We start from the raw sequence: 11,151 nt of genomic DNA, 5'->3' as shown, positions 1-11,151 counted from the left end.
CGACTATTGAAAAATCTCTAAAAAAGATAAATAAGCTACATGTAAATAAACAAACGTCAAAAAGTAGAGTATCATTAATTCAGAATTACGGTGAATATTCCGATATTAATTTAGCGTTTGCTTACGTAGGAGAAAATAAGATTCGAGTCTCAGATGGATTCTCGCACGTACTAAAGTCAAAATCGCTGACGCTAGAGGAGTGGTGTAGCCTTGAGCCAATTAGTCTCCAAAATAAATGCTCGGCGATCTTACTGAAAACAATCAACACGCATGACAGTAAACAATTAATTCGGAATTACTTGTTGCCCGTAAATGATTATAATGCTCTAGAAGAAATTAAAAAAGTGCTATTGGAAATAAATGAATGGGCATCAATGAATTATCCACTTGTCGTAGGCATAGATGAATTCAGCCAGCTAGCAGATTTATCCTCAATTGATTTACTCAGTTTTATCTTATCAACTAATCATTTGAAATATATATTTTATCATAGGGGCACTAACAGCATGAATTTTCTCAATATTCCAGAACCAGATCGGCCAGAAGAAAAAGTATGCCCAAGAGGTTATCTACCAGAAGATAGCAAGCACCATAACTTTCTAAATTGCATGATTGAATTGAAAAATCTTTTACAGCAATATGATAAAATAAACGCAGATATTTTCAAAGAAGCTCTTTCAACACTTCGAACCGAAAATCTTCATGCTTCATCGTCGGTCTTCAGAGAAATTGAATTGAGGAGTATGAATGTTTACGATAATGAATTAAAAATGTTCCTTCTACCAACTACTTCAAAATATAGAATGGGATTCAGTATGGAGGGAGGCGGAGCTTACATATCATTTGACAACAGTTCTCGCAGATTTAGAACCAATGAAAAATATATTATGGTTAGTCGAGACACTCAAGTGATGCTTAATGAGGAGCTGTTGGATGCTGTTTCGAAAATTGATATATCTCGATGCAAGATACCGAGAATCAGATGGATTGATGGAGTTCCAGGGAGCGGAAAAACACATCTAATTGTTGATAAACATCGACCAATGGAAGACCTCATACTAACTCAAACAAGAGCCGCAATCAAAGGAATAAGATCAACTATACAGGAGAAACACGGAAATGAATTCAACTCAATCATCAATTCAAATTACAGAACCGTGACGTCGTTTCTAATTAATGGCTGCCACAAAAAATATAAGCGCGTATTCATCGATGAAGCTGTCCTTATGCACGCCGGCTTCGTGGGATTCGTCTCTGAGCTGACAGGCGCAGACGAGATAGTACTGGTTGGAGACTCAAAACAAATATCTCACATCGAGAGAAGTGGTTTACCAGCAGTCTGGAAAAATATTTCTGTTTTCGCGGATCCGGATTCTTACCAATCAGTAACCAACAGGTGTCCAATGGATGTGTGCTGTCTGTTGTCTAACTACTACAATGATATCTGCACTACAAATAAAATTATTCGATCAATTAAACCAACAATAACTAACGGAGAACCTCACAACCTACAACCACAAACTTTAATCCTCACATTCACGCAATCAGAAAAACAAATGGTACTGGAAGCTGTTAAAAACAAGGCTCCCGCTGGCTCATTAACAATACTAACTATACATGAAGCTCAGGGTTTAACGTTTAGAGATGTTATCCTAGTGAGGAAGAATACTAAACCACTCAAGATTTACAATAGCATTCAGCACATAATAGTAGCACTTAGTAGGCATACCAACTCATTCAGATATTTAACAGTTGGGGAGCAAGATCTCATGCTGTCATTAACTCAAAAAATACAATCAGTTGAGGACAAGGATATCTACAATTGGCACACAAATAATTATAAACACAAAAACAAAAATGGCTGATTTGATGGAGGATTTGGATTTATTAGACATTGAAGACTTTTCGATTCCAAATTCACAAGATGTCAACAATACAATCCAACCTTTCAACTTGAAAATCATCAATTTCAACATCAGAAGCTACAATAAAAATTTTGAAGAATTTCTTATTCAACTGGAAGACCTGAACGTGGATTTCGACGTGATAGTCTTAACGGAATGCTGGATTGCTGGTGGTGTTTCCTTGAAATCAATTAATAATTATACCTGCTACAAAACAGAAAACAATATCCTACAGAATGATGGAGTAATAATTTATGTCAAATCCGACTATTTTGTCGAAATAAAAGAGATTGCAGTTAGGCAAGCCAACTGTTTGAATATGCATTTAAAAATTGGGAAAGATACTTTTGTTATAACAGCGTTATATAGATCTCCATCACACTTGGACTTAACAGAATTTCTCATTGATCTGAGGCAGATTTTGAATGATAATGGAAAGTATTTTCACATCGTTCTAGGAGATTTGAACATCAACACAAAAGAACCAAATCAGCACAGGCAACTGGAAGACTATGATAATCTACTCAGTGAATATGGATTCCTACATTGTATAAAGCAGGCAACTCGTATTGGAAATAATAGCGTTTCATGTATAGATCATATTCTGATAAACTTTAAAAAAGATATAATACCAATAGTTTTCCCAAATTCTATTACAGATCATTTTATAACTATTCTGGGAATTAAATATGATGCGGTGGAACACAATCACAACAGAAGAAAACCCTACTATGAAAGTATTGATTATAATAAACTTTCATTAGCACTAACAAATGAGACCTGGAATTCCGTGTACCTGCAGGAATGCGCTGATAGTGCTTTGAAGAAAATGATAGAAATACTGAAGAAATACACAGAAGAATGTAAAGTTATTAATAGAGTATCGCACACAAAAAGAAAAATTAAGCCTTGGATTACAAATGGATTAATTACATCAATAAGGAAGAGAGATAAATTACACAGACAAAGCAAGAATAATACAGTGAATCTACAGCTTAGAGAGTATTATAGAAGGTACAGAAATCTACTAACAACTGTAATAGAAAATGCTAAGAAACAATACTTCTCAAGGCGATTTGAAACTTCCAGCAACTCTAAGCAAACATGGGAAGTAATAAGAGAAATAACTGAAGTGCAACGGCCAAGAACACAAATCCACCAAATCAACTTGGAAGGGAGAGAATTGAAATTGGGAGATGATGATAAAGATATGGCAAATTCTTTCAATGATTTTTTTATTAGTATTGGATCAAAACTGGCCCAGAACATTCTAAATAGCAATTGTAATGGCGCAGATGAGCATGCGGCAGCTGATCAGATAGTCTGCCGGTCATTATTCTTTACACCTGTCAGTGAGGACGAAATGATAAAAATCATTAATAGTCTTAAAGCTAATAGTGCACCTGGACTCGATAATTTAAAACCAGATTTTTTCAAACAGAATAATACGATACTTGCCAAGCCTTTAACACATATTGCAAACAAAATTTTTGAGGAAGGTGTTTTTCCACAGTGTCTTAAGGAAGCTGTCATTTGTCCAATCTTCAAAACAGGAGATAAGAAAGATATGAATTGCTACAGACCCATATCATTACTAAGTACATTATCAAAAATTTTTGAAAAGTGTATCAAAACAAGACTGATCAGCTTTCTTGAAAAAAATAATCTTCTATCGCCAAACCAATATGGTTTTAGATCTAGTTGCAGTACAAATGATGCTATCCACTATGTGACCACTCAGATTGCCGATAAAATAAACACTGAAGAGAAACCATTGGCAGTATTCTTAGATTTAAAGAAGGCTTTTGATACGGTGTCACATGACATTCTTCTTTCAAGGCTTGATAACTATGGAATAAGAGGAGTCGCATGGAATCTTTTCAAGAGCTACCTATCAAACCGAACACAATGTGTCAGAGTCAATGGATGTATAAGCAACAAGCTGACTGTAAAGTTTGGAGTGCCACAAGGAACAGTACTAGGACCAATTCTTTTTCTTCTCTACATAAACCCATTATGCAACATGGAAATTAATGGATCAATCACCACCTTTGCAGATGATACTGTTCTACTGTTCTCTGAACCGACCTGGGAGATGACCTGGAGAGAAGCCGAGACTGGACTTCAGAGGGTGTCTCGCTGGTTGAGTGAAAATCTGCTAACATTGAACCACGAGAAAACCTTCTTTCTGACCTTTTCGGCGACTCAACATGGACAGCCAACAGGAGATGAGATAGTAATCAAGAATCAACGGAATAACACTTCATATAAAGTTCGCAGGAAACAGTCACAGAAATACCTGGGAGTTACAATGGACTCTTTTCTGCGCTGGGATCATCATCTCAATGAATTATGCGGGAGACTGAGGAAGACTATCTGCAGATTCAGGATTCTGAGGACACTGGTCGACAAGGGATGTCTAAGAGTTATCTACTTCTCTCTAGCTCAGTCCCTCATGCTGTATGGGATTGTGGGATGGGGAGGTGCAAGCTTTTTGCACATCGAACCGCTCCTCAGGGTACAGAAGCTGATCATGAGGGTCATCAACCAGAAGCCTCCACGCTATTCATCAGACCAGCTATTCAATGAGTTTGACGTGATGGATCCAAGACAGCTTTACTCCAAGGAGATACTATGCAGATTACACAAGAACCCAACAACATTTCAAACCAGAAACCACAACCACAACACCAGATACAGGAATCTTCTCATCACTAGTGTTGCAAGGAAGGCACTATACCAGAGACATTTCAATCATTTAGCACCAAAATTATATAATCTACTTCCTGCAAACTTTAAACAGATTAATCATCCTAGAAAGTTCAAAAAAATAGTACACAATTGGTTGATGAGCAAAGGAAGACAGAACATAGAAAACATTATTTCAAACAACAACTAACCACCTAATGACTTACTAAACACTAACTAATTAATAATATGCACAAAAAAACAACAAAATTATGGAATTCGAGGTAAAGAGCTTAGCTGGATCAAGTCATATCTAGAAGGACAGCAACAGTATGTAAATATAAAGTATACAAGCAATAAAAATCAGTACAATATTGGATCAAACTTGAAATGTAATAACTATTCTGTACCACAAGGATAGGTGTTAGGTCCATTTTTGTTTCTGTGCTACTTAGGGGGGTTGCCTAAATATATTTGCGATTTAGTTGAAAATAGTAAATTATGCTTATACGCTGACTATATAAGTATGTGCATTGCTGATAAGGACTGGAACATAACAGAAATTAAATGTAACAATTCTATATCATTAACTAAAAAGTACCTAAATCATAGACATCTGCTACTTAATGATAACAAAACAAAGTTCCTCCATTTTACTTGTAGAAATTCAGAGGTAAAACAACTTAATTCCGTAAATAATAAGGAAGAAATCAAATTTTTAGGTCTATATCTTGAAAACACACTTAGTTGGTCCGTTCACATTCAAAAAATTTGTAAAAAATTAAGCTCAGGAATTTTCGCGCTGAGACGACTAGCAAAAATTTCGAACTTAGAAACGTTAAAAGCAGTGTACTTTGCAATGATCCACTCCCACATTTCATATGGAGTTGAAATATATGGAGGAACAAGCATCTCAAACTTAAATAAAATACTCCTATTACAAAAAGAAGTAATAAGAATAATTCTAAATCTTGATAGAGAGCGATCATGCAAGCCATTCTTCAGTAAGTTAAAAACTAACGAATATAAAAACTAACGAATCTAGATTCCCACGGCAAGTAGATATACATAATTACAACACAAGAAATAAAAATAATTTTACAATAAAGAAACACAATAAGGAAAAATATAAACAAAGTCCAACGTACATGGGAATAAAATTTATTGGTTGTCTCCCAGGCTGCATAAGACATGAACCTGATAGATCAAAATTTAAGGAATTGCTGAGAGCATATTTGAAGGATTTAGCATGCTACAGTATAGACAAGTTTACTGTAAAAAATGAATTTTATACAGTCACTAATTTCTCTTTAGCTTTAAGTTAGTTTTTGACTTTTTCATGTACATTTTCATGTATGTTTTGAAAAGAAATAAATGATTGATTGATTGATTGATTGACGCATCATCACGTCTGAACTACTGGACTGATTTACTTGAGATGTTGCATATAAATTCTTAATTAACCGATTAAGGCTATTTTCAATTCTTCTAGATCTCATCATGTCAAGTTTTCAGTTTGTTAAGTTTTAATATAGACCCTTGCGAAGCACGGGTTACCAGCTTGTTAACATAATAATTAACATCAATTTATTATAAACATAATGTATTATTAGGCTACCCAGCAATCCCCTGGTCAGAATATTTTATTTAGTTTTGTCAACCGATCAGCTGGTTTGAACGTTTCACATTTGTGAGGTTAGGTAGTAGCAAAGTCAACAATACAAGTACGCGATCATCCTGCAAACATATTTAGAGCCTCTAGCGAACCCTTGCGTAACATCTCGCGTACCGTTCATGTGTTCATGATTGGAGCGTGTTCGAGGCGCATATATATGTACGCACCTATACAGAACCAACGATCTATAATACAGAGTGTCTCACCAAGGTTGTAACAGCCTTCGACCATAGATTCTACTCGACATTTCTGACAAAAAATGTTCAGTAACCTTTTTTCTTATCGACCTTAGTTTTTTCGATATTTTCAGAATATGCCTACTTCCGGTCATTCAATAACTTGAAAACAACTGATCGAATTTCAATTTCAAGGGTATTGTTGGAAAGAGAAAAACATTTCAAACAAGATTTATGTGATTTTATTTGTTCCAAGATATTTTGTAGTTTTTTACTAGGGCTTTAACTTGAAAAAATGCTATTCTTCAAATTGAAAGTCACATTTCAAACCGGGTTTTCTCAATTTTTCTCAGGGTCATTATAGTGGTTTCAATAATTCAAAAACTTCTCCATTTCATAAGCTTTCGAATGAGTATAAATTCGAAAAGGTAGGTAAGTTTCATGATAAAGTGTTCAAAACTGCTAATATCTGGAATGAACACCTTCAAAATGAGGAAATTCACAAACAACATGCATCAAGTGGTGATCCTAAGGGTGAAATCACCTGATTTCTCTCTGACAATATTCACAAGTTTTAATCAACATTTCAACATTCTACAATGATATGACTTTTGACTTTTTCAATAACTTTCATTACTTACTGTACCGTAAATCCTGAATAAAATTACAAGAAATGTATGTTTCAGCCTATTTTCAGTACCGTATAGTTTTCAGTGTGCTTTCCAGTTAATTGGCATGATATGTATCAACTTTTGCTAGTAGAGAAGTGTTCTCGTTCATTATCATGAAATTTACCTTGATTGAGTACTTGAACATGTTAATGGTGTATGGAGAGTGTGGATGCAATTCAAGAGAGGCAGAGAGAGTATACAGGAGACGTTTTCCTGACCGAAAACACTTATCTCATAACAAGTTTTTAAGATTGACAGATGTCAAGATAGTAAAGGTATAGGATCAGTTTCAAGGTATGAGACGAGGCCCGTCTCAATTTTTGAAGCTTGTGGGATGCAGTTTTGCCGATTGATCTTAGCACAAGATTGTGTTTCAAACATATTATGGAAAGATCACAGATAAAAGTACGTTCACTAGAACTAATGCTTTGAATTTCCATAATACACATACATGAGCCTTTCATTTTCCCTGCAAGAATAAATGGTGAAGTTTTTTTGGACTTTCTGGTTAGTGAGCCTCACTAATTGATGGAAGACGTGCCTCTCAATTTGAGGCAGAATATGTGGCTCCACTTGGATGGCTGCCTCCCTCATTATGTTAGAAACGTCTGTGGGTGGCTTGATAACAATTATGCTGGGCGGTGGATTGGCCGAGGTGGACCAGACTTCTCCTTTTTGGGGGTTGTGAAAAGTAAACTTTACAGAGAACCTGTGGTGACCAGAGAGGAACTGATTCTCAGAATTTTATTGACGTTTAAAGTAATGAAGACACGGCCCAAAGAAGTGAGACGGACAACTCGATGCTTGATGAACGGCAGCAGAAGTTGCATAAACAGAAATAGAGGCTATTTTGAATTCCTGTAAGCAGTGAGCATGATATGTAACTTGATTACCATCTGAATGATTGCCATCAGTTTTTTTTAATTCAGTCATTCATCTACTTTGAATTATCATTCTATGAATAAATTTTGTTGAATCTTGTAGAAGTGTATGATTAATATTTCATATAGGATTTAGGCTATATGCTTCAGAAAACAATGCAATAATCAGGCGATTTCACCCTTAGGATCACCACTTGATGCATGCTGTTTGTGAATTTCCTTATTTTGAAGGTGTTCATTCCAGATATTAGCAGTTTTGAACACTTTATCATGAAACTTACCTTTTCGAATTTATACTCATTGGTAAGCTTATGAAATGGAGAGGTTTTTGAATAATTGAAACCACTATAATAACCCGGAGAAAAACCGAGAAAAACTGTTTGAAATTTCATTTTGAATTTTGAGAATAACATTTTTTCAAGTTTAAGCCCTAATAAAAAACTACAAAATATCAAACAACAAATCAAATTACATCAATCTTGTTTGAAATTTATTTTCCTTCCCAACATCAGGTACCCTTGAAATTGAAATTCGACCAATAGTTATCGAGTTATTGGGTATTTAATGATGGAAGGTTGGCATATTCTGAAAATATCGAAATATCACGAAAACGAAGGTCGTTAGGAAAAAAGTTTATTGAACATTTTTCCAGAAATGTCATGTATAATCTATGGTTAACGGCTGTTACAACCTTGGTGGGACACTCTGTATACTAAAACAACTTAGTATAAAAAGATCGTTGTACATAACAGTAGACCTCGCACAGTTATTAAAACACTGTCTCCTCCAATAAAATGACATTCAATGAATAAATATTCATTGATTAAATATCCTCCCTCTGAGGAGAATGGCAACATTGCTAAGTAGTCTTTCAATTGGTAGTCTGAGTTGAAAACAGTGAAATGTCAAGAGAAATATTTCAAGTTGCATTGAGTTGTTATCTTATTAATTGCATGCATTATATCAAAATGTTAAAGTACCTTGCAAATTTGGAAAACCTATTATGGAAGATGAATCTCAACATTTCAGTTCAATTATGTTTCAAAAGTAAAATGGAAGGTTGGGAGGTTAAGTTCTTGCTTTTAAATGACAATATAAAGTTGGTATCATTCAAAATGTTTCAATAATTTTTTTATAATGATCACGAAAAACAAAAACGTCGACCAATCAGCTGATTCTAGATTAAATAAATGTCATCCTATTAAAATTTGTTCATATTCTATTTATTCAATCATGTTTAACTATGCTTCGAGCAACTGGTAAAATTGTCAAAGTTACCGACGGATAAATTCTTCAATGACCATTTTTTTTGTGCCACTTTTGAGTGAGCGTGCCTCAATACTATGTGATTTCACAGAGAAGAGGACAGAGAACTCATCTAATGTTTCGCTAAATGGGTGACCAGCAGTGTTGAGTGGGTGTGGAGGGGGGTAAAGTGGGTGACTAACAGTTAGTTCTTCAACTCCCTACGAGAGATCAGTACCATCGACAGGCCTTCCCCGCTAATTCAGAAATCCCCCACCAACAGTTGCAGTACTCTGTCACCTCCTCCCCTTGCTCCGCTATTGTCATTCCACATCCACATTCAACAAAATAAAAACAAGTCACGATTGGCAATTATCCAATATTACTAGTAGATGATCGGCTTGCTCTGCTCTGCTGTCTTTTCAATTTTATGAAGCACACACTAGTACAGTAACTTCTCAGAGAGGAGAAAGGAAAATATATTTTCTGTGTGATACTACAGTACTCCATAATTTCCCTCTCAGTATTATCTCATGCTGCTGATATCAACATAAAAGCTGTTGTTCCTTTTCCAATATAGGTAATTCATAATGAGTTTGGAATTATTTTATTTCTATGAATGCATAAATAAATAAATGAATGAGTCGATTCTATTACACATTGACAAATAATCTGATAATGAGATCCTTCCAGAATAATTTTTATCAATGATTAAATTGAGGCTCCATCAATTATTGTTATACTTTTTTTTCAATTCAAAGTGAAACTTCAAATCAAATAATTTATTATTAAATCACCATACCATCTATTCATATGATTAGTCCATTAATAAAAATTAAAGTCAAATAAAATTATTCTTTATATCTTCTGGATTAATTGTAACTTACTGGAAACTGGGTATACAGAAAAAAAAATTTCATGCTTTTTTCTATTTGACTACTTGCTAGACAGCCATATTTATTTCTGAGTACAAAATTCATAAACTCAAATAATGAATAGATCACGAAGAAAACAGAAACCTCCATAATTTATTTCCTTTCAATAATATATTTCAAAGTAAAGAAATATAAAGTAATAAATTTGTTGACAGTGTGTGATATAATATATCTCAGAATTAAAATTCAATTTAATTCAATGGAATTGATGAATGCAAATTATATAAAAATCTGCATAATAAATAATTTACACATTCTATGAAACTTATTTAGTAATAGGCTATATCAAATAATAAATAGTCTATTATTTTTGCAATTACTATAACCTACTATTAGCTATCACTATATGAAAAATTACTAATAACTACTGATACTATTCTAGCATATTATGATAATATACGGTTGAAAGAATTTATCTTTTTTCTATCTGTATGAACTTGTGACCCCTGTGGTTCAGAGAACTCGCTCAAGAACTGTTTTGCATTGTAATCTTTAAAACCCTCAACTTTTGATTATACAGAGTTTATGAAAATCAATAAAGCTGCTAAATATTTCTCTTACAATAATAATTTGACAGCAGTTTCCATTGGGAATGTTATTTGAAATGAAAAATTACTCTAAAAATATTACTCTGTCGCTTCAACATCTTTGACACTCATATGGATCCAAAATCATTTTTTTTTAATGTTTGATACATGATTTCGATACATAGTTCCAAGAGAAAATAAATAGCCAAAACCGCAAATTGATAATTATATCAACCTCTATCATTTTGTTGATACAAAAGGTGTAAAGTATAAAGAACCAGCTAAAATCATATTGTCAGCGTGTGTGATAGCTCCCAAATCAACGTTAGTAGACAAAAAATTGTTATGATCTATCATTTGGTCAGCTGAAGAATTCTTTGCATGCAATTACTAGTTAGTTAGACTAACTTTGCTCCCAAATAACCTCATATGATGTTACGAATGAATGA

The sequence above is a fragment of the Nilaparvata lugens genome, chromosome X (assembly GCF_014356525.2).
Source record: "Nilaparvata lugens isolate BPH chromosome X, ASM1435652v1, whole genome shotgun sequence".
In the NCBI taxonomy this organism is placed as follows: domain Eukaryota; kingdom Metazoa; phylum Arthropoda; class Insecta; order Hemiptera; family Delphacidae; genus Nilaparvata; species Nilaparvata lugens.
This window is presented reverse-complemented; position numbering follows the sequence as displayed.